Here is a 24,012-nt window from a genome sequence, read left to right as displayed (position 1 = left end):
GCCCAAGAAATAGCAAAAAGACAAAAAAAAGAAAAGAAAGAAATTATGTTGTCGGGAGTTCCCGTCGTGGCCCAGTGGAAGTGAATCCAACTAGGAACCACGAGGTCCTGGCCTTGCTCGGTGGGTTAAGGAGCCTGGGTTGCTGTGGCTGTGGTGTAGGCCGGCAACTCTAGCTCCAATTACACCCCTAGCCTGGGAACCTCCATGTGCCACGGGTGCGGCCCTAAAAAGACAAAAAAGAAGAAAAAAAAGAAAAAAGAAAAAAAAAAGAAAGAAAGAAATCGTGTTTTAAAAAGCCTGTATCACAATGCATTATAAAGAACTTCATAGGTCTCGAATTGAACTTGTAGGCAAATGCAGCCACAGAGAGTTTTGAGAGCCAGAATCAGTTGTTTCTTCCCTACACCTTATTTGGTCTGGGCCGAACTTTATACAAAATAATCCCAGCATGTATCTCTCACAAAGACACATAGGAAAAGCCAACCTTTGATAAATAAAGCATCCCATCTATCTGCAGCAAGGAAAAAGCTTGCAGGCTTAAAAACACACATTGACACAAACAGATAATGTGACTTTTTATCCAGGAACCCTTTTGAATTTAAAACAACTGTCTTCTAAGAAGTTAATTAAAACCACATAGAGTTGTCAGGGAGCTTAAAAATCAAACACACGGTACTTTGAAACAATGAGGCTAACTAATTGCAGTAGACAGGTCGGCTAGTTTTTGCAGAGGAGCCAGCCTCTTTGCAGATGAAATTTTCTTTCGGGAAAGAGAAAATTGCAAAGTGTTTGCAGAGCAGAGAGCAGGACAAGGAGGAGGCAATTCCAACCATCCTTTCAACTTGGACATGGAATCTGTCCGCAGGGATCCCTCGGGGGTACGTGTAAGCTTTTTTAGAGAAGTCTTATTTGGTTGATTGATGCTGTGTTGTTGCTGGGGTTTATTACTATGTGAAGTTGAAAGGCTTGATGTTAATGCATCTTTAACTTCAAGCCTCACCACACACACCCCCATTTAAACCTGACTGTCCTGGGCAGTGTGCTTTGATCGGGTGGCTGCCTAACTTGTGTGTTCCTGCCACTCCCAAGGTATGTGATGTGACCACTCAGATAGGGAAACTACTTTTTCTCTGGCTCTATTCTGATTCTTCTGCTGTTTGTTCATTGGAAAATGAATAAATGATGACAAAAATTATTAATAAAGCCCCCTCCCAAAGCCTTACATTTAAAAGAACGTGGAACAAAAAAACCATGTAAATAATGCAACTTGAACTCATTTACACTATGAATAGGGAACAAAGACTTTGGACCTTCCCTAATTTTGGATTCCAGACTCCAAACATTTCATAAATAAAATATGACCACCCTCATGAAATTGCAAGGTATGTACTGTGTGAATTATAGAACTTGTTTTAAAAAGTTCCTGCTGGCAAAGCCAGACTTCTCACTGCCACTTTTAACCTTGTCAAATAAAACCATTCCAGAGAGTGAGGTTGGAGAGACTTCATGGTACATTGAAAGCTTAAAATTTGCACTCCAGAGTGGGGGGAACTCTGATTATATTAATTTATCCTCTATTAGTGCATTATACACAGCTGCATTAAAAATTTTTTTTTATATTTTTATTAGTTGATTTACAGGGTTGTGCCAATTTCTGCTGTATGGCAAAGTGACCCAGTCATACATATATACACATTCCCTTTCTTATATTACTTTCCATCATGGTCTATCCCAAGAGACTGGATATAGTTCTCTGTGCTGTACAGTAGGACCTCATTGCTTATCCCTTCTAAATGCAGTAATTTGCATCTACTAGCCCCAAACTCCCCATCCATTCTACCCTCTCCCCCTCCCCCTTGGCAACCACAAGTCTGTCCTCTATGTCACAGCTGCATTTTTAAAGAAAGAAAAGGCATGCCACTTCCTCTGTATGTGTATCATCTAAATGAAGTGAAGATTAGGTGTCAGTGCAATGCCATATGACAGGAATGAGACCATCTACATGAAAATTTATAGTTGCACTCTCATAAATGCATCTTTTATCCTAATATACATTATGAAATATACACATATAAGGGTACCTCATAAATAAAATCCAACTTATTTTCAGATGCTGAAGGTCTGAGAAGACCCCACTTCAAGGGAGAAAAAAAGACCTTCAAACATATTTACTTTATTCCTAGATACCTTCTACATACCTAAAACATGGTTCAGCTGAAACAATGGCATCAAAGAGTCTATCAGAAATCCCTGAGGGAAAGCAAGAGACTGCTCTGATTAGTCTGGTAGCTTTTTTCATAGCCAAGGAATGCTGAAGACACGAGCTCCTTCCACAGAGACCACCTTTACTCAGAATTGGGCAGATAGAATGCCTGAGTGCCAAGTTCAATTCTAAACCATCAGACACAAACACACTGACACCTGCTAGGCTGTGACTGCGGGCCAGGCACTGTGAGGTCCTGGGGACATAGATGAGCAATACCGCAGTGGCCAAAGTGGGGGCCCCAAAGGTGTGTCCACATCCTCATCCCTGGAACCTGTGACTGTCATCTGATTTGGAATAAGGGTCTTGCAGATGCGATTAAGATTTAAGTTAAAGAGCTTTAGATGAGATCGTCTTGGACTAGTGGGCTGGGCCCTAAATCTGGTGACAAGTATCTTTATAAAAGACACAGAGGAGAGACACACAGGGAGAAGGAGGAGGCATGGAAAGATGGCAGCAGGAGTCAAGGAATATCTGGAGCCACCGGAAGTTGGAAGAAGCCGGTGAGAGGTCTCCTTGAAAGCCTGCAGAGGGAGCATGACCTTGCCAAGACCTTGATTTTGGACGTCTAGCCTCCAGAACTGTGAGAGTAAACTGCTATTGTTTTAAGACACCATGTTTGTGGTAATTTGGTACAGCCACAAGAAATGGATACAGGAACCATCCCAACATCCCATCGCTTAGGACAAAATGCAGGGCAGGGAAAAGTTACATAAAATAAATTTACTTTACAAATACCTTCTTCACAACAAAGAAAACAGGCAGAAAAACAGAAAAATTAATTGCATGTGTGATTTTTAAAAAATTCAAGCTAGATAAGGACCTATATATGTGTCTTTTGGATTCTCCAGCCTCAAGTGCTGGCGTCCTGGGCTGTCTAGGGTTTGGCACATAGCCTTGGTGCTCTGCCTTTCCAAGTGGAGCTGGAGGCATCTTTACAGGAGCCTGAAGAGCAGGCTTGAGTAGGAAATACTTTCTTTTACAGGCTTATTTATAGACAGCATATGTGGAATAAGGGACTTGAAAATTCATGTGCATGGCGCGGCAGTCTCAGCTTGGACCCGGGTACACCCACGGCGGGGGTTCAGCTGCAGTGAGTATCTTGGGCACACTGATGAGTTGGATTAGACCAGAAACCAAAGCGGTGCTGAGAAAGTCCTTGCAAGAAAATTCCTCCTTCGGCAGGATTCTTACCCAGAGGCCCAGGAATTGGTTCCCCAGGTCTGTAAACTTCTGAGTTTGTCTGGGAAATGCTGCATGTGTACATGCACTTTTCCGAGAGAGGGTTCAGGGCTTTTACTACACCTTTGAAAAGCTTTATGACCTCACACAAAAGTTAAGAAACTTGGGGAGTTCCTGTCGTGGCGCAGTGGTTAACGAACCCGACTAGGAACCATGAGGTTGCGGGTTCGATCCCTGGCCTTGCTCAGTGTTAAGGATCCGGCGTTGCCGTGAGCTGTGGTGTAGATCGCAGACGCGGCTTGGATCCCATGTTGCTGTGGCTCTGGCGTAGGCCGGTGGCTACAGCTCCAATTCGACCCCTAGCCTGGGAACCTCCATATGCTGCGGGAGCGGCCCAAGAAATGGCAAAAAGACAAAAAAAAAAAAAAAAAGTTAAGAAACTTGAGGAGCTGGCGAGGGTGTGGAGAAAGAGGAACCCTGCTACACTGCTGGTGGGAATGTAAATTAGTACATCTACCATGGCAAACAGTACGGAGGGTCCTCAGAAAACTAAATATAGAACCACCATATGACCTAGCAATCCCAATCCTGGGCATGTATCTGGACAAAACTACAATTCAAAAAGATGCATGCACCCCTATATTCATAGCAGCACTATTCACAACAGCCAAGACATGGAAACAACCTAAATGTCCACTGACAGATGAATGGATTAAGAAGTTGTGGTACATATACACAATGGAATACTACTGAGCCATAAAAAATAACAAAATAATGCCACTTGTGGCAACATAGATGCAACTAGATATTCTCATATAAAGTGAAGTAAGTCAAAAAGAGAAAGACAAATACCCTATGATACCACATGGAATCTAAAATGTGGCACAAATGAACCTATCTACAGAACAGAAACAGACTCACAGACATGGAGAACAGACTTGTGGTTGTTAAGGAGGAGGGAGGGAGTGGGAGGGACTAGGAGTTTGGAATTAGTAGATGCAAACTATTACACTTAGGATGGATAAGCAATGAGGTCTTACTGTATAGCACAGGCAACTATATCCAGTCTCTTGGGATAGACCATGATGGAAGATAATGTGAGAAAAAGAATGTGTATATATATGTGTGCGTGTATATACACAATATATATATATATGACTGGGTCACTGTGCTGTACAGCAGAAATTGGCACAACGTAGTAAATCAACTATAATTTAATTTTTAAAAATTAATTTAGAAAAAGAGAAAGAAACCTGAGCAAGACTCAGCAAGCAACACCCACTGGAACAGTCCCATTGTCAGAGAAATTCTAGTGACAGGCATTCTGGTTACAAAGACATGGTTTCCATGTGACAGGGCTCCTGGAGCCAATGCTGGGTCTGAGGCGATGGGAGGAGACAGAAAGCGATGAGAGAGGACTGGTACATGGAGGCCTGAGCATCCTTGCTTTGGGTCCCCATCAGGGACTAACAGAGCACATAAGGCCCTTTTCCACCCCCACCCCCCATCCCACCCCGAGCCCTGCCAGGGTCGGCACACTGGGTCTTCAGTCACCACCAGTGGAGAGAGGGGCTGTGCCTACAGAGCAGAGTGCTCAGGCCATGGCCCTGGAGACAACAGAGCCAGGGGAGGGCTTCGGGAGGCTGTGTGTCCTGCTGCAGCTGGGGGACACTGGAGGCAGCAGAATTCAGATTACCATGTGTTGTAAACTCATCGCCACCCACAGACGTGAGCATTTGGGTGACATACCACTATGCCACAGGATCTGTACCCCCAAGATTATACAAATATATTTAGATTGATCAAGTCGCATTACACTGGGGACAAATTTTAATACTTAGTTCTATTTGGAAAACAAAAACAAAAACAAAAACCCTAGATTCCTGCTCAGATTCTTGGGACCAAGACAGGGATGGCAACGCTCCTTCCCTAACTCCTTCCCTATCGGGCCCAGAGTACTGCGCTTTGCCCTGAGCATCACAGGAAAACTGTTCTGTGCACTGAGAGCACTGGAGTATAGGAACATCCACGTCTCTGCCAATCCTGATTGGACAGTATTTTCAGACTTCTGGTCAACCTCTGCTGTGTGGCTGGTGGGCTAGAAAGGTGTTCCACCCTCTGGGGCTGAGGCTACTGGCGTCTCTGTTCCAGGTAACAGAGGCTCTGCATTGATACAAACAGGAAATCAGATCTTTTCTCAAAATACTGGACAAACAAACAAAACAAAAAACCCTCAAACCTACAAATGCATAGTTTTTGTTTTGTTTTTTTTAATGGCCTCAACAACGGCAGGTAAAGAGAAGAATACATATTTATATAAAATGTTTTGTGACAAAATGGAAAAGGAGCTTAGGGAGGCCCCATTTTGTGGTTCGCTAGAAAAATAAAAAGCTAAAGCCTCAGCCATGGTCTCTATTGAAAGCGGAAAAAAAAAATCAGAAAAGAGGAACTAGTTGGGGAGTGCAGTGAATGCTGGCTTCCCTCCTCCGGCCCACTCAACCCTGTCACCATGGAGACTCCTGAAGGTTCCAGGAATGACTCACGCAATTTGCTGATGGAGCCTTTGAAATGGAAGCAGCACCGCAGCACAAAGGCAAACTTCGTCTGCAGCCCTTGAAGAAGGGGCCTTTGACTCCTGACTGACGCCCAGGACATGGAATTTGGGCTTCAGCACTGCCTTTTCCTTCTTCCCGGCCCTCATTACTTGGAGCGCTTGCCTCCAAGAGCAAAGGTCAAAAAGTACTCTTGCCTGGCCTGGGGCTTATGCACCACTCTTGGAAAAACACTGAAGCAGAACCGGAGAGTGAATGCTGATGACTGGGAGGTTGCAGCGCAGGGGCTGCGGGCAGGGATGGGGGCCCGCGGAGGCCGGGAGGGCGCCTTTCAGAAGCACGGGACTGGGGAAAGGCGTGCGGGCGCGACGGGCCAAGCCTCCTGGTGGGCCACGGAAATTCAGTCCCTCGCTGCTCCTACGGTTGCAGGAAACTGGCCCACGTCAGCTTCTTCCGAACTTAGGGATGCAGGTGCCATGCGGAATGGCCTTGGGCTTCACCTCCACCTTAGCAAGGCCGTAAAGACCGAGAGCCCCAGGAAAAAGCGCAAAGGAAAGCCACGTGATTGGCGCGCATGTGCCCTGGGTTCTTCTTTCTCAAGGGCCTCGCGGTAGAGCAGGTCTTGCAAAGGCTGCCCTGGGGCCCACGTCGGCTCCCCAGTAGGGGCGAGGCAGTGCCCCTGCGCTCCCCGAGAGCCCGGGGCCCTCCCTTTGGGGGCTTGTCCTGGGACCCCCGCTTCCTGGGGCACAAGTGTCAGGCTGGGCTGTCCGACCCCTTCCCTGTTCGCTGGGCGTGGCCAAGCCCGTCAGCCACAGAGGAAAACCTAAGAAGGGGGAACCTTCTGGAGTCAGGCCCAAGCTTTGTGTCAGACCACAGGGAACCTGCCAGGGTTGCCCCCACGACACGCTCCTAAGCAGAAGTTCCCCAGAACTCCGGAGTCGGAAATGCACGGCAGTGACCCCGTTTCTTCGTGGAAGGGGAGGCCGGGGGGGCGGGGGAAGACTGGATTCTTTCCTCCTGCACCCTAAATCTATGTCCTGGTGACTGCACCTGCTCAACCAGGAAAATAAGCAAGAAATAAAGGTCTGTGCGAAGCTGCAGTCGCCTCTTCTCAACTATTTATTCTGATTTCTCGACAAGTGAGTTAATTGGATGGGCCCCCGTGACAGACATTCCATACTCAAATTCATAGCTTTCTGCCAAAACAACATATTGTGTGCTGCTATATTTTCCGTGTTGGAACCAGGAGCTGACGTGGGTCTGAGCAGTTTTATGTGGGAAGAGGGAGACAGGAGGCACAGAACAAAGGCGGCAGCTCCAGAGGTGCCAGGCGGGCCCATGAAGAAGAGCCATCAGCCTGTCTCTGACCTTCTTAGCTGCGCCTGCTTCCTTTTTACTGTGGGTCTGGCTGTACAGGGTTCAAGTTCAAAGGGAGCCACAGGGAGGGAAGAACAGATGCCAGGTAGGGAGCCTCCCCAGCTGGGGCTTCCCTGCAGCCCGGGAAGGGCAGGGACCTCCATGGATGCGGCTGCCCCTGGTGGCATGTCCCTGACATGTGGCTCTGCCCTGGATCTCTGTCCAGTGGGCTCATTCACAGGCACCCGGATCTTCTGGAAAGCACCGTGCTACCAGCTGCTGCTTCCCGGGAAAAGGCAGGGAGGTCCCGGCTGTCCAGAGGGGAGGGCCAGGGCAGGCTCAGCGCTGGGCACCTGCTCGCTACCCTCAGGACCAGCTGCAGCCTCCAGCACTGTCCGGTGGGTTCCTCTCCCTTTCAGCAAAATGCCGCCTGTGGCGTCAGGACGTTTCCCCTCTGAAACATCTCTCTTCCTTTTCTGGGATTTTCCATCCCTCCCTCCGTTCCTCATCCATATGCCGGAGTCCCTTACCATCCACCATCCCTCTGGCTCCTGGCCCCCTTCTCTGGTCCCCTCACACACAAGGAGCACCACACAGTGATGCCAAGGCCCCAGCTCGCCTCCCCCGCCTTCTCCCCACCCCCTGTGGCACATGCTGCCAGCCTTGCACAGGCAGGGAGAGGCGCTGCCTCCCTTGGAGACTTTGCTCCCCATTCGGGCCCAGAAGGCTGAGTAGGCGTCAGGCAATGCCTGGAGTGCACTTGCTGGGTCAGAAGCCACGCACCCCACTCCACAGCACCCCCACCCCCGCCCCGTGCGCACTCCAGTGTGGGCCCCTGAGCCATGTGGGTTCCTCAAACCTCTGCTGTCACTGTCCCCAAAGAGCCTCTCCCATATAACCTCAGGTAGTGCCTTCCACCACCACCCCAGGAGCACCTGGCGGGGTCATCCCCATGCCACAGTGGAACTCCTCTCTCGGGTCCTTCCCGCCACCTCTCTGGATGCCCCATCTTGAGAAATCCTTCTGTTTGTTTTGGCTTTTTCATCAGACTGCAAACCTCTCAAAGACGGAACCATGTCCTCCACTGCCCCATTGGTTCCCACAAAACCCTTCTCTGGGACTTCGTCCCTCCAACTCTCGAGATGCCCCCTCTCACTTCTCTCCCCGACCCCCTTCCCACTGAACCTCTGGTTTGGGGTCTCAGTCCTCTTGTGTCCCTTGTCCCCTGAAACTACACTCTCTCTGGGCAATCTCACCCACACACCATCATCACTGCTGCCTCCAAGCTGAGACTGTCTCCACCAAGAATCCAAACCCACAACTCAGCTTCTGACTGGACTGCTGTACCTCAGGCTTGGGGGGGACTTAAATTCATTGTGCCACAGATTAAGCAAACTGCCTGTCTCCCAACCCAGTCGCTCACTGGTATCCCCTGCTTCAATTAACGGCTCCACTCCCCACCCAGTCATCCAGAACGTGGGCCCCACTAGACTCCCCCCTCCCCATCATCACCACTGTGCCCAGCTCATCACCTAAGCTGCATCTTCCAGGCTCACCACATGCCAGGACCAGAGCTGAGTACTAACTTAGACCGTTTCGTTTACTCCTCACTGGAAGTCTGTAGACCAAGCACGATTTTAATCCCTATCTTACAGACGAGGTCCCCAAGGTGTAGAAAGGTGAAGAAATTTGCCCAGATTTCCCAAACACGTGGCAAGAAGTGGCCTGAGAGTCATAGTCAATCAAGCTGAACCCAGGAGGAAGTGGCCATGTCTTCCAGAACCTGCTTTTCCAGGAGAGGACCCTGCAAGGTGGAGAGAAGTCTTTCCGTAAAGGGCCAACGGAGGTTCAAAGCACTTGGCGACCAGTGCCCAGTCCAGCAGGTTGCTTGCTCCCCCACAGCACAAGCTACCTGCGCGGGAATTCCAGAGCTCCAGGCTTGCCTTCTGCTACCTGCCAGTGGAATCTAAAACTCGCGTGTGGCTTATGATCACTCTGACAATGATGAATTTCCACTGACTGAGAATAAAAAGAAGGGGTTTAAGTTGCGCATGAAAGATCTAAATTTGAAAAAAAAAATTTTTACATACTCTCTTCTTGATCTGGAGAGCTGGGAGACTTTGCATTCCCTTGTCAAGGATGTCTAAGCAAACTCTCTGTCTCTCCTGGAAAGCCCTTTAAATGGCTCAGAGACTTGATACAGCTGGAGTGAGCTTGGAGGAGCCAAAATGAAGGTGGCCCTGCCACTGGACACCAGAGGTTGCTTTTGGCCTGTAGTCATGGTTTCTTTGGCAGACATAGCATTTCATGAAAATCCTGATTTCTGGCTTCTTTTGAAAAACCAGTTGGTATGACAACCCCGGGCTCTCTGTCCCCATTGGCAAAACCCCCACTGCAGCAGGGTCAGCCTGCCTCCCTGGACCGGTCAGCACTCTCCCAGGGGCCTCCAGCCAGCTTAGCCACTGATGTCACCTTCCTGATTGCTTCAGGCCTGTGACTTGGTGACCCCAAATGGCCCTAGTAAGGTCAGCTGTTGAAAGGTGCACCTTTCCCCTTTGCCAAAATCGGAGTTATGCCCAGCCCAGCTGGACAGTGGCAGAGAGGGGGCCAAGCCAAACTGCTTTGGCATTGGAGGGTGTGGGTCCCACAGTCCTGGTACGTTGCGCCACAAAAGCACGGCCAGATCGAGTGATCTGCTTGCTTACCTTCTGGGCAAGTCACAAGGAGTACGCACCAGGGGTTGAAATACAAGCTTCTGCCTCACAACTGCCAACTTGGCCGCACTGAGTCACATGTTGATTCCCACCTAAAGACAAGTCCCGAGCAGGCTGGCGTCTGACAGATAGAGCCGCTCGCCCGTTTACTCCGGTGCTAATCACAGGCGTGTTTACAGGAAAATGCCCTCATCTGCTTCCAGCAGCTCCAGCCACTCAGCCATGTGAGAGCTGTCTTCAAAGTCAATTGCCTGTCATTTTGCTGATTTATGTTGAGCAACTGCAAGGCCCCCTCGAGGTATGTGTAGCTGGCTTGATGATTCTCGGCTTATGAAGTGGCAGTGGGCAGACTATTTCGGTTCAAATTCCCATCAAGACCGAATTTAAATCCCCGGCTCTGCTGCTCATATTTGCAATGTGAGCAGTTTAGATAAGCGGGAACATCCTACCCTAAATGCTGGGGGAAGTACAACCTGGGTTTCTTCAAATGGAGCCTGAACCCAAATCTTCTTTCAGACTTTGGCTGGAAACGGATTCCAGCGGTCTTTAAAATCGTGATCACACATGCCGTTTCCCAGGAAATACTGATGACGGGGGCTGGACAGGAACTATCAGATAAGAGGAGAGGAACCTACAAGCCACCCCCATCCTTCCTGCCTGGCTTCTTCACATTTCAACCAGCAGAATCTGATTTCTTCCCAATAACTTGCCCTCTAACAGAAGTTTTCTTTTGAAAATAAATCTATTACTGAAAAGGGTGACCTATTAAATAACAAACCCATTAGTTTCTGGTTTTGCTTCAGTTTTAATGGAGCACAGCCTCCTTTCTGAGCCCATTTCCTTTCAACAATCCCCACCCCTCCCCCCCTCAAAGTGCTGGAAGGTTCTAGATCCCTGGGGGGCTGGGCTTCCTGTGCTGATGCTGGAAGGTGAGGCATCAGCTTCTTTTGAGAATCTCCCACGTCCTGTGGGGAGACACCTTCCAAGCATTGTCCCAGCACAGAATCATTGAGGGTTAAAAATGGATGCATCTTTTGTGTTCTCTGGCACAGCGTTTGGAAGTCAGACATGAATGATTTAAGGGTTGCCCATGGCTTACACTGCCTGTATTTCTGCATTGCTTGTTTGCTCAGATAATAAACTCTCCCGATGGTAGGGCTGCGAGGAGATTTAGAGATCTTGCTCAGCTTCTTCGGGTAAAGAAACTGAGGCCTGAAATTTCCATCGTGGCTCAGCGGAAACAAATCTGACTAGGAACCCTGAAGTTGCGGGTTCAATCCCTGGCCTTGCTCAGTGGGTTAAGGATCTGGTGTTGCTATGAGCTGTGGTGTAGGTTGCAGACGTGGCTCAGATCTGATATTGCTGTGGCTGTGGCGTAGGCCGGCAGCTGCAGCTCTGATTACACCCCTAGCCTGGGAATCTCCATATGGCGCGGGTGTGGCCCTAAAAAGAAAAATGGAAGAAGAAAAAAAAGAAACTGAGGTCTGGTGACGTCCCCGCAGATCAATAGAGCCCAAGGATCCTTAAAAACCCTGACACGTAGAGACAGAGATGTCCAAATTTCGGCCTGCTCCAGAGAGTGTTCTGTTGACTCATCTCCCCGTCATCTTTCCCCAGGTCTCACTTAGAGGAAATGTGTATTTCTTCCTCTTAGAAAAGACAGCTCAGTGGTGTCATGTCATTACCTTCTTTATTCTTCTCTTTAGATCCCAGCTGCCTTTCTCCATGTTTCCAGCACTTGCCCTACTCAGACAGCTCCAAACTAGCTACCTGCCTTTCTGCCTAGAAACCCGATTCTCTGCAGCTGGGCCTAGTGGTTCCAGACCAGTTTTCACACGCCTCTCCCACCTGGTCCTTCAGCTCAAGAAACTGGGTTCCCTGCTCCCTGGCTGTGTGCTGTTATGCCTCAGAAGTGCCACTGGGTGGCAGTATTTCAGAGCATTCCTCAGCCAGCGACGTGGCTCTGGGCTGGGCTGGTGGTTTGTTTTCTAAGGCACAAACACAGGCCTGAACGGGCAGAGCAAAGAGGCTCGCTGTGGTGCTGGAGAAATCGAGTTTGAGATATCATGGTGATGAGGGCAGAGGTCTGCGTGCTGTCTGTGTACTTTCAGAGCTTGCCGGAGCCGCACGGCTGACGTCTGCCATCATTCTGAAAAAGGAATTTCCAATCCTAAGGCTGGTTAGGGGGTGTCACTGAAAAGAATGACCAGAACCCTCCGCTCTCCCTATTTCGATTTTTCAACATCGGGCCCTTATTCATCCATGAGAACAACAACCAAAGGGGAAAGGCAGTCCTCGTGAGCACTGTGTCTGTGCTGGACCGGGTGGTAATCCTTTTAACGGCTTTGGTCACTGCAGGCTATTAGCTATTAGGGGGGTCTGCTGAGGGGGGGTGGGAGCGGGGGGGGGGGGAGGTAGGGCCATCTGCTGATGACAACATGCCCAGGCAACCCAAAGAGCATTTAAAGAGACACAGCCCGTCTCCCAGGACACGCTTAATTCGCTTGTCGCTTGTCATTTAAAAGGTACACTTAAAGCTTGAATTTTTGTATCCCACTTATTTGCACGGCTCAAACCCTAAGTGCAATGCCTCGGACTGGAGTCAGTCCCAGGAACTATTTGTTTCCACCTCTCACGCCTTCTGCCCAGAGCTTCTCTGGGGACGCGAAGGAATGTGGACTGCAACTCTGCGGCATTTACATCACAGATTGGATTCCGTGGAAGTCAAACCAAGTGTTTTTATTACAAACAAGTCAGCCCAAGGCCAAATTGGGAAGGACCTTTTGGATTTCCAAGCCTCCCACCCAAGCCCCAGCCTCCACGCAGGAGAGAGTCCCCAGGTCCCTGTAGGTGGCCCAGGGCCCCCTCTAGTTCCTCTCTCATTTCATGACATTTCACCTTCCTTCTCAGGCCCCATGGGGCACTCAAGAAGGTGAGGTCTTCCAGGGTGCAAGGAAGTGTCAAGAGAAGGCAGGCTCTCTGTCCAGGGACGCTGGGGACAGGCAGCCCCGCCCCCAGGCGGGTTAGACCAGGAGGAAGCGGTGAGCCGATGGATGCCTGGCTTCCCCTCCTGGCCAGACCCTGGCTCAACACGGTGACAACTGCGTCACATCTGGGGATTTCCTACCCCAACTCCATGAGTAGGAAGATGTGGAGGATGCAGTTGATATCAAATGCATCCTGTCATCGCACAAAACCAAGCCTTCGGGCCCTGAACCAAGAGAAGGTAAGACCCTGGGGGAGATGACTCCGGAACCTGGAGCGGTCAGTGCCGATCATGGGAGGGGCCCGGGCCGTTTACCAAGGGCCCGGCCGCAGGGGTCCCCTGTGTCCAGGGGAGGACAGGGCCACCGTAATGGAGAGCTGAGGCTCGCTGAGCTGGGCCTCGAAGGAGGGTAGACTTAGCCATCAGAGGGGAGGAGGAGGGCGTTCCTGAAGGAGACCTCGGATGGACCAGGTGTGGAAAACAGAAACATTCGAGAATAAAAAGGTACCCCATGTGGGTGCAGCTGAAGGGTCTGAGAAGCATCAAGGGAGAACAGGTGCGAGAAGTAGGTACAGGTCAGATCTGGAATCTCTGTTGTTGGCTTTTTTGGATTTCATGGGACAGAGCCACTTAGTTTACCTTAAGCAAAGGGGTCTGAGATGTAGGGATAGGGGGACACGCACAGCCCTGCCTCTGAGAAAAACAGGGACACCCACACTGCCAAGCTCCACACAGATAGGAGGGTAGTTGACAGGCTAGTGTGTTAACAGAAAATCTGAGGTGCAGATCAGATGAGTGTCCCTCAGCGCTCCCAAGAGGAGGGGGCGCCACAGCACACAGGGCCTCACGGGGAGGCACCAGGGCCAGTCAGGAGGCAGAGGACGGGGAGAGCTGGGCCAGGAGCCTTTATTACGGTGTATGCAGAGGGAAAGGGTGAGGAAGGGGACAGGGTTTGGGGTTGGCTGCTTTGACTAATTTCAGCAGCCCTGGGCATAGGGCTGTCCCTAGTGGTCTGGTTCCTGGCCCTAGGTGATTAGGGCAGGGCGCTAGTGGCCCAGAGTGTGACAGCCACTAGGAGGTGGTGGGCTGTGGGCTCGGGACTGGTTGGTTTGCCTTTGGGAAGCGTGTCCCCGGATGGGTTATTCACTAGCTCTAGGTCTAGACTAACTCTGAGAAAGGTCAGCCCCTGTGGGGTCAGCAAGCCCTGATGTCAAAGCATCCGACTACAGAAAATAAAAGACTTGCATGGCTAATGCGTCACAAGGTCATGCAGGTCACAGTGTGGCCCTGGCAGCACTGTCACCTTGCTGTCCCTATGGCTGCCATGCCCGTACTCCAGAGTGGTGACTCATCCTGCGCCCCTTGCTGGCTCTCCTCCACCGCCCTGCCCTCTCCCAGGAGAGGAGCACACTGGTCTGGGGCCTCCATCCAGCACAGCTGTTCCTGTTAGGCAGATATTGATGCCAGGCCAGTGCTGGCTGCCATGAATCCAGTGCCCACTCACGGGCTGACAGTTTAGTAGCGAGTCTCATCGCTTGGCAAGCTGTGCTTAGATCCCACTGGATGGGGAGCGCTAAGGGTGAGAAGAGGCCCCCTGAAGATTCCCAGAAGCAGAAAACATACCCAACCAGCACCTTACTCAGCCCTTCCTGTGCAAAGCTTCTGAAAGGCCAGAGATGAAGCTGAGTTGTACCTGTGGATGCACTGGAGGACTTTAAACAGGGTGGTGACAAGTGAAAGCAGCATTTTTATAAGCAAGACGAATCTGGCAAAAACATATGGGAATGGATTAGAGAGGCAAGAGCCTGAAAACTGGAAGAATCATGATAAACCCTCATGGATTCAGGCACCTGGAAAGGGTGGTGACCATGGGGACAGAAAGGAAGGGGCAGTTCTCAGAGTCGAGGCTGAAGAAAGGGCTGGAGGAACTTAGTAACTGACTGGCCAGGGAAGGAGAGGGAGAAAGGCCACCAAGGGCAGCGAGGCTTTGAACCTGGTGGATGGAGAGCAAGTGCCTCACTGTCGAAAACAGGTCCAGAGAGCATGTGTGGAATGGAAGTTTCTCTGCTGTCCAAGGATGGGAATATTGAAATAAGTTTGCCAAGTTAGGCACAAAGCCAGTTACTATCCTACAGGGTGACGTAACAGTAAGCTTTGAGGTCATCTTTTCACCTGGACAGAAATGTTTGCATCTCTGCTAGATGGGGGGAAAAAAAAGTCATTTGCCGCTGAGTGACTGTCTACAAATTAACTCCTAACTTCACAAAGCTTGGGCCCAAATCACGAGTTAAGAGTAGGTCAGACTAGGTATGTTCCCCTTGATGATTCTAGCAGGGGCCTTTGCGACACTGTTCCAATTTAACCCTGAAAGGGCATGCACTCATCCTCTTGCTTTAGTTCCAAGTTTTGGACAATTTTCAACATCCTTCTTCCCATCCTTTCACCTGGGGATGTTAGATCCCAGCTTAAGCACTGTTCCTCGGTCAAGCCTTTCTTGACCTCCCTGACAAGGTCAGACCCCCTATTCATTTGCTCCCACAGCACAGAGTATCCCCCCTTCACAGGAGGCAGGTGAAAGAAAAGCTTATTCTGACCCTTGTTACCATGGTAAGGAGGATGTACTCTGGATCATTGCAATAGGCGCTGAGATGAGGAGATCAGGCTCAACGCCCAACACAAAGACAAGGGGGGGTTATGGCCAATGAGCAGAGTAGGAAGGTCGGTGGCTGGAAATTACTCAGAGGGGACATCGAGGGCAGGGCTTTTGGCTAAACTGATTTAATAGGATTCTAGCTGAAGGCAGGCCAGTGTCATCAGGTCTCAGGGGTGGGGGTGAGGAATTCAATTAGACATCTTGGGTGATGAGATATCAAGGGTAGGGAGTCTCCCTATACAAGTTCAGCGAGATTCTTGCTACAACGGGGTGATGCAAGGACAGCACAAGGACCAGTGTTGAGGCACCGTTAAGAAGGCTCCAAGGGGCTGGCAAATGTTGGGTCGAGAAAGAGGTTTTGTCGGTCAGCACTGCCCTAACGTTTATGAAGCTGTGTGGCATTCTGTCTGCCTCCTCCTCTAGACTCTAAGCTCCCCAAGGCAAGACCATTGTCACATTCTGCTTGCTCATTTTTGTTTTTGTTTTGTGTTTTAATTCATTATGTTGAATTATTTTATTTCTTTTTTCTTTTTTTTGCTTTTTAGGGCCACACCCACAGCATATGGAAGTTCCCAGGCTAGGGGTCAAATTGGAGCTGCAGCTGCTGGCTTATGCCACAGCCACAGCAGCGTCTGCAACCTACACCACAGCTCACGGCAATGCCGGATCCCTGACTTACTAAGTGAGGCCAGGGATTGAACCGCGTCCTCACCGGTACTAGTCGGATTCGTTTCTGCTGCACCACAACAAGAACTCCTGAATTCCTTTTTTTGAACGGAAGTAGAATTGATTTACACTGTTGTGTTAATTTCTGCTGTACAGCAAAGTGATTGAGTAACACACATACAGACAACTTTTAAAAAATATTTTTTTCCTTTTTATGGGTCATCAAAAGGCCCTGAATATACTTCTCTGTGCTGCTCAGTAGGACCGTGTTGACTAACCCCTTTGCGTGTAACAACTTCCGTCTACGAAGCCCAGGCTCCCATGGAGATGCCCACAGGCATAGAAAGTGTTCCATAAATCCTTCCTTCCTGTGGAGTGGCTGAATGAATGGACGGACACCGGGCATCTTGTCTGGGGAATGCCGGGAAGGCAGGAAACAGTCGTCCACACCCTGCAGCCACCTCCCTGCCCGTCTGTCGTGATTGTCCTTTGTTCCTAGTGCTTAATCGCCCCTTTTCTCATTTGCCTGCCTGGCCAGGAATTCCGCTCTGAGGGGACTGCTCTCTTCCTGCAGCTGCAGCTCCCTGGTGCTGACTCAACCCTTCCTGCCATCTTGCCTTGAGGGCCAGGCGCACTGACGGGGGAGCAGCGACCCTCTCCCCGTCTTGTGCAGAGGCTTCCTGGTTTGTATGCCTGCCCCCTGCCCATTGCCCGGGACTCCCTGCCAGCCTTAAGCAAAGAGGAGACTGCTGAGGACCAGCTCACTGTCCATCACTGAAACTGCTGGGGGTGGGGACCAGGGCTTGCTGAGTTCCCACGATTGGCTGGCGATTGGCGAGGGCTCCTAACCTCTTTAAGGGCGGATGGCAGAGAGCGCCCTGGGGATGTGGCTGGCTCCCCTGCCCCTCACCTTGTCCTGTCCTCCATCGGCCCCTCCAGTCGTGTCCCACTGGGCCTCTCTGAACCCTCACAGCGCCCCCACCCTGACCTCGCTAGCCCTCCTGGTGCTCCTTTGCTTATTCCTTTCCTCAGGCCTCTGAGCTCTTCTCTGGTCTAACCGTTCACTCCGGGCAGCTGGTCTCTAAGTGGCCGGCAGCTCCCAGCCTCTGCCAGGAACCCCAGGCTCACATCCTTCATCCCGGGGCAGCCTCTGGGATGATGCTCATGGTCCTGGGGTCTCCCTCCCCTTGAGCAGGGGCTCCATCCAGTGACTTGCTGCTGACAAATTAAGTATGGCCAAAGCGACAAGACGCGGCTTCTGTGTTGGGTCCCCCCCCGCGCCGCCCTGCTCCCTCTGCGGGCAGTACGGGCGGCTGCCTGCCCCGCACTGCCCTGAAGAGAGGTCCACGTGGTGAGGGGCTGGGTGTGGCCTCTGGCCAACAGCCAGTGAGGACCTGAGGCCCTCAGCCCAAAGCTGTGAAGGGGAGACCTGAGCCACAGAACCAGCTGAACCACATGCAGACGCTGAGCCCAGAAACTGAAATACTAAACTACGCCTTGTTTTAAACCGGTATGTCTAGGGGTCATTTGCCAGGCAGCGACAGGTCACTAACAGAGCATCTAACAGCCTCCTCTGCTTGGATGTGGGAAGCACATCTCAAACTTAACCCGGCTCCCCCCAGTCTCAAGCTCCTCTCCTAAAAGGAGAGAGAACAGAATACACCGCAATAAAGGAACACCACGCTGCAGAGAGAGGGCTGAGGAAACGCCCGGGTTCAGGGACCCACCTGCCTGAGAATCTCCCAGGGAGGTACCTGGCATGAGAGTCAGAAAACAGTAATTCCCTGCAGGTGCAGGTGGGCCCCAACTCAAAATCCAGCCAGACCGCCTGCTCCTGATAATCCTGCCTGATGAGTGGGGCAGGTTGGGAGGGTTCACTGTGCGGCTGCAGGCGCTGACACTGCCCTGCAATGTGCACAGCCAGGGCGGGGAAAGGAAACGCCATACTGACAAAAGCCACAGAAGCTCAAGACCATGTGCACATCATGTGGACATTTTAAAAAGTCCACCCAACCCCAGTCAAACTGTTCAGACACTTTCTGAGATGAGCATCTGACTGAGCAGTAACTATCTTGATGCTTTCAGCTTCCTCCTATGGGAGCGATTGTGAGATTTTATTCCAAGTTTCTCTCGATTAAAAAAAAAAAAAAAAAAAAGACAAAATTTGAGCTCATCTCCCACACACTTTGATGCCAGGCAGGGCGGGGAGAATCCTAAATCTGAACATTGAAAAATAAGTCCCCTCTGTATGCTGTGTGTTTTTCTAACACCTTATAGTGAGACGAAGTGTGAAATAAAGTGTGCTCTTTCACAGGTGTGAGCTCAGGCCAGCCTCACACAACCTGTGGAAGGGACGGAAAACATGGATCTTCTGCCACGTGAAGTGGAAACTGAAGCTCCGAGAGGTTGGAGCCTTGCCTTAGGTCACCCAGCTGGTCCATTCTGGAACCTGCCTTGGCATCGTTCTCCTGGTTCATTTGCCTGTTCCTCTGCAGTGGAGGCCCTTGACCTTGAGCTGCGTCCACCCCAGTGTTCATCCCACATGTTGGGACCACAGAACCATAAACCGCGACCACGTTCCACACGCACCCCTGGGGTCAGAGGGAAGCAGGAAAGGTGGTTCTGCACATGGCCAGGCGACGGATACCAGCTTGGTCTCCCAGGCTGCCATCTTGGGGGCTGATGGTTTAGCCAATGCTCTGGAAGATGGGAGCACACAGGCGCCCTGGTACCAACCGGGGCCCCGTCTCAGAGCAGAGGCAGGGTTGCCTGGCTTTGCCCGAAGTTTCAAGGTCTTGGGTGTAGCACCAGCAGTGGGTGGAGGTGGAGGTGGTGCTAGTGTGGGCCCCACATGCTCACCACCTCGTGGTTGACAGATCTTGGCAAGAGTGCAGGGCACAGGGAGGTGACACAAGATGCTGAGTTTGGGATTCAGGTTACTGCCGAGTGAGAGGGAGAGAGAACCGAGGGTGGAGGCCCAGGGCTTTGCACAAACTCAGCAAGGACTTTGGACCTCCAAGCCATCCAAGTGGAGGTTTGAGGCAATCCTGTCTTAAAATCCAGGGAGGCCCCCGACCAATTATCCTAATAATGAAATGAAGGCTGGAGCGTTTAAGGACTTGCCTTGAACATCAAGCTACCAGGCCAGGGCTCTCTTCCGTGATCCTGATTTGACGTGACACCAGATCACTCGGCCCTGTGAGAATTCCCCAGCCAACTCTGGTGACAGCCTGCCAGTCACAGCACAAACACCCAGTGCTCCCCACCTCGGCCTGGCCCAGCTCCCTCTATCCTGAGGCCAGTTTCTGCCAGTCTTGAGGATGTTTCCCGAGGCTAAAGGAAGGCTCATTTTCTAAAGGTTTGCCCTTGTTATGTACTTGACACAGGCCCTTGAGAATCTGCCCCCAGTTTATGGATTCTGAAGACAGGCTCCAAGGGGCGTGCGGTGAGCGCAGGTTTCCCGGGCACAGCTCTCTGGCCTCGCCTTCCCGGCCAGTGGAGGCCCTGGGCAAGGGCTTCGCTGATCAGAGCAGCAGGTTGCCTGTTCAGTCACTGGCAGCTCATCCAGCCACCGAAACCTGAGACTTACTTCCACAAGGTCATGGGGCTATTGGCCCCTTGTCAGCACCTTCCCAGAAATGGAGGGTGGAGACAAGTTCAAATCGCTCTGCAAAGTGGAAACATTCACCGCAGCCATTCAAGACTTCCTTCAACACAAGCTTACGGGGGAGGAGTGCGTGCCACGCACCCAGCCGCATGCCTGGGATGCCCTGGTGAGGGAGATGAGCACGTGGGCCCGCCCTCAAGACAGAAAAGCGGGGAGACGGGCCAGGCAGCAGCTGCACCTCAGTGGGGAACGGCTGTGCTGGGGTGGCCGGGGACCAGGCTGGCCAGGACGCACACAAGTTGGCTATGGCCAGAAGACTTGAGGGTGCCAACCATTCTCCAGAATTGGCATATTAGCGACGTCAAGGCTGTGAAGAAATTGGTTCTCTGAGAATCAAGAGTCCCAAACTACTGCAAATCCTTCAGGAAGGACCACAATGCCGACATACCTACTTCAGCTCTCATTTCTCCAAGACTCCCTGGCTGGACTTTGAATCAGAGATGCAGCTGCTGGCCACAACCACAGCCACAGCCACAGCAATGAGGGATCTGAGCCACGTCTACAACCTACACCACAGCTCACAGCAACGCTGGATCCTTAACCCACTGAGCAAAGCCAGGGATTGAACCCCGGTCCTCACGGATCCTGGCTGGGTTCATTTCTGCTGAGCCACAATGGGAACTCCCTGGGCTGGACTTCGTTTATTTTGGCTGCTCTGGTGAGGCCATGGATCAAGGCATTTAAACCACAGGTTCTGGAAACAGACAGCTCCACCTCTCACTAATGCTGCGACTTGGAGGAAATCTCCAAACTCAACATCTCTGGGCCCCAGATTCCTCGGCTGAAAAGTGGAGCTAATCGTAGAGTTGTTAGACGATGTATCAGGCTTCTCCCCCCAAACAGAACATCTCGTATATATTATGAGATTTATTCTAAAGAGGTGGCTCACACGACTATGGGGGCTGGCGAGTCAGATGCCAGGGGTCAGGCTGGAAACTAAGGCAGGAGTTGAAACTGCCGTCTTGAGGCAGGATTTCTTCTTCTCTAAGAAACCCCAGCTTTTGCTCATAAGGCCTTTTAACCATTGGATGAGGCCCATATCTTACAGAGGAGGGCCTCTCCTTTACTTAAAATCAACCAATAGTAAATATTAGCCATATCTGCAAAATACCTTCACAGTAAAGCCTAGCTTAGACTTTGATTAAATCACTGAGTACTATAACCTGGCTAAGCTGACAAAACTAACTATCCCAGAAGGATGAAGACAAGGTAAGTATAACACTTAGCCCAATCCCAGCACAGTGCTCAGTATATGGAGGCAATTCTTATTTTAATTTATTCAAAAATACTTGGGCATCTGCTGTGACTGGTGGAGGTATCTAATCTAGCTGATCACAAGAGAGATTAAAAGTACACCCAACTGGGTTGATAGAGGCAAAGCATTCCATGCAGAGTGGATAAGCAGTGAGGTCTTATTGTACAGAAGAGAACTATATCCGGTCTCTTGGGATAGACCATGATGGAAGACAACATGAGAAAAAGAATGTACATACATGTATGACTGGGTTGCTTTTCTGTACAGCAGACATTGGCACAACATGGCAAATCAACTCTAAGTTTTTAAAAAATCACAAAAAAATTGAAAGAGGAAAAAAACTACACTCAAGTACCACCAAGTGCCCAGGTCCCAATACTCTGGTCCCCTCTGAGCCAGCGTGTGACTGTTTATGCCTCAAAGCCTCTCTCTGTGCTGGCAGGAAGACAGTTCTTTATCACAAACTTTGCTGCCACAGAAGCTCTCAGTAAAGAACTCTGTAGACGCTGTGTGTGTGTGTGTGTGTGTGTATAATTATTGTAGATGATATATACAATATATATTGTGTGTATATACATAGAGAGAGAGAGCAATATTAGTGCTTTTGTTTTTAACCAGGATCTTTATCAGCATTCTCAATGCCTTAAAGGATGGCTGGATCTCACTTCTTCCAATCTAGTGAAATTCCTTTTCTCCTTATATTTTCATTGCTACAAAAACTTTTGGCTGACAAGGTAGGGGAAGCATGGGAGACTATCTGGATTTTCCATCAATAAGGCTTGGAAGTAGATCAAGATCCTATCACCACAAAACCTTCTTGGGTCTGAGATGGTCTCGTGTGGCTAAGATGGGAGCAGTTATAAGCTGAGTACAGGTTATAGATGTGGAGATGTCTGCCCTAAGCAAGGGAGGCTAAGAGGCTGCTCACAGGAGGACCACCTCGATCCTTTTGGAGAGAAGCCCTAATCCTTAACGCTTAAGGGTGCAGGCCTGTGATCAGATTTCAAGTTCAAATCTCAGCTCTGCTCCTTAAGGGCTGAATGGCTTGGGCAACTTACTGGGCCTCTCTCTTTGTCCTTCAGTTTCTTCTCTTGGAAGTGGGTGACTATGGAAATGAGTCTCTAAATATGAAGTACTCGGCACATAGTCATCATTTATGTTAATTAAATTATTAGTGTTATTATTTTTACTATTCTTATTGTAAGTGGTAGAACCTGACTCAAGTAAACTTAAAGCAAAAGATTTATTAAGAAAGAAAGACACTACTTTACAGAATCAAGGAATTGGGCTTCAGAAAGGGATGAGGCAGGGCAAATCCAGGAGCCTCAGGAGAGATGGGCACTATAACCTCGAGGGCTCCCGGGACGTCCTCATGCCTTCTCACGTCTGTCCTTCTCTCTAGGTTGTTCTCAGTGATGGAAACACAGGAGTTTTCTCTCTGCTGCATGTTCATCCCTGGTTGGCTGTGGCCCAGCTCTGGCCATCTTCACCCCCTGACCCAGGTTGAGCGAGCAGCCCCTCGTTGTCAGAGCAAAGAGGAAAGGGAGCACGTGGGCCACTTAGTGATGCCCCCAAAGTGGCACCTGTCACTTTTGCTCCCACGTTTCATGGTCAAGCCTGAGAGCAACAGGGTGGAAATGCATCATCCTCCTGCAGGGACAGGAGTAAGAATCTAGCACAGACCATGAAACCATGGTAACCAGACCATGGTTAGCGGGACCAGGTGGTCAGAATGTTGTGGGAGGGGAGGCCCCTCCCAATAAAGTGAAGCTGGAAGAACCCTACACATGTTCTTCAGGGGAGTTTGATGCCACAAGGTGGCCCCAGTACACACACACACACACACACACACACACACACACACTGCAGAGGGAATATAGAGAAAAATACATAAGAAGCTGATACACCAAAGTGAGGCTCTGACTGGCCACAAGGAAGCCACATGATTGACCTGAAGTATTTAGAACAGAAAGTTAGACGTGCTTGAAGTCAAACGTCACCTCCGAAGGGTAAAGAGTCCAGGAAAGGCATCTGCTGGGGGCCTATGAGTGGAAACGGGGGGACATTATCTCTTGGGACATGATTGCCGCCCTGAGAATGTTCTGGTCCAACATTTCGTCCTGAGCTGCCGAGCTGAACAGGACCCAGGTCTGGTCTGGAGAGCAGACCCAAGGGTGGAGCAAAGGAGCGAAACCCGAGACAACATTGAAACCGGTTCAGGTTTATGTGCGAGGCTGAAGAGACCCAGCCGGGCAACCCAGCACCCAGCGGCGCCTTGCCACCCGCCTGGTCTGTGCTCTGTGCATCAACATCCTGCTGCAAAACAGCCCGAGGCCGCGAGACAGTGGCCCCAACCCCCACCAAGGAGACCCATCAGCGAGAAGACAATCTCAGAGGTTCCATTTCCAGAGGGGCTGCTGAACCCCTTGTGAGAGGGCCCAGGCCCTGAGGAGGTGGTTTGGTTTTGTTTTTTCTATTGTTTTAAGGGCCTTTCATCCAGGACCCTTCAGGCAACCAGGAAAAAAATGATGAAAAGGACAGAAACGGCCACAGACATTGGAGGTGTGAAATTTTAAAAAAGAAAATGCTTTAAAAAGAAAAAGGAAAAGACCAAAATTGGAGCTGTGACTAAGAATGAAGCAGAGAAGGAGGCCTTGAGCCAGGAAGCAAGGAAGAGACCCAGGATGAGGCCACAGAGACCCAGGAAGAGGGGAGAAA

At 50.5% G+C, this 24,012-nt stretch overlaps 1 protein-coding gene and 1 long non-coding RNA gene across 4 annotated transcripts in view; one reads left to right on the top strand and one right to left on the bottom strand.

Annotated features, from left to right (window-relative positions):
• MEDAG (mesenteric estrogen dependent adipogenesis) overlaps nucleotides 1-10,424 on the bottom strand; it is a 48,214-nt gene extending 37,790 nt beyond the window's left edge. The window contains exon 1 of the mRNA XM_084981388.1: nucleotides 10,059-10,424. The gene's annotated coding sequence lies outside the window, so the exon portion shown is untranslated. The remainder of the gene's footprint in view (nucleotides 1-10,058) is intronic.
• A 1,640-nt stretch (nucleotides 10,425-12,064) lies between these two features.
• Nucleotides 12,065-21,801, top strand: LOC146398507 (uncharacterized). Of its 3 annotated transcripts, none has more exons than XR_014819143.1 (3): nucleotides 12,081-13,293; nucleotides 16,947-17,055; nucleotides 18,687-21,618. It is a non-coding gene; the product is annotated as an uncharacterized LOC146398507 (long non-coding RNA). The 3 variants fall into 3 exon arrangements; XR_014819142.1 differs by having other exon boundaries at nucleotides 12,839-13,293; nucleotides 16,911-17,055; XR_014819141.1 differs by lacking the exon at nucleotides 16,947-17,055 and having other exon boundaries at nucleotides 12,065-13,293; nucleotides 18,687-21,801.
• The last annotated feature ends 2,211 nt before the right edge of the window (nucleotides 21,802-24,012 follow it).

This window comes from Sus scrofa, chromosome 11 (assembly GCF_054392235.1).
Source record: "Sus scrofa isolate SSC_HxYL_T2T_F1_AM1 chromosome 11, Sscrofa_HxYL_maternal_Yorkshire_Landrace_v2.0, whole genome shotgun sequence".
Taxonomy (NCBI): Eukaryota; Metazoa; Chordata; class Mammalia; order Artiodactyla; family Suidae; genus Sus; species Sus scrofa.
The sequence above is the reverse complement of the archived record's forward strand: the minus strand, read 5'-3'. Positions and strand labels throughout refer to the sequence as shown.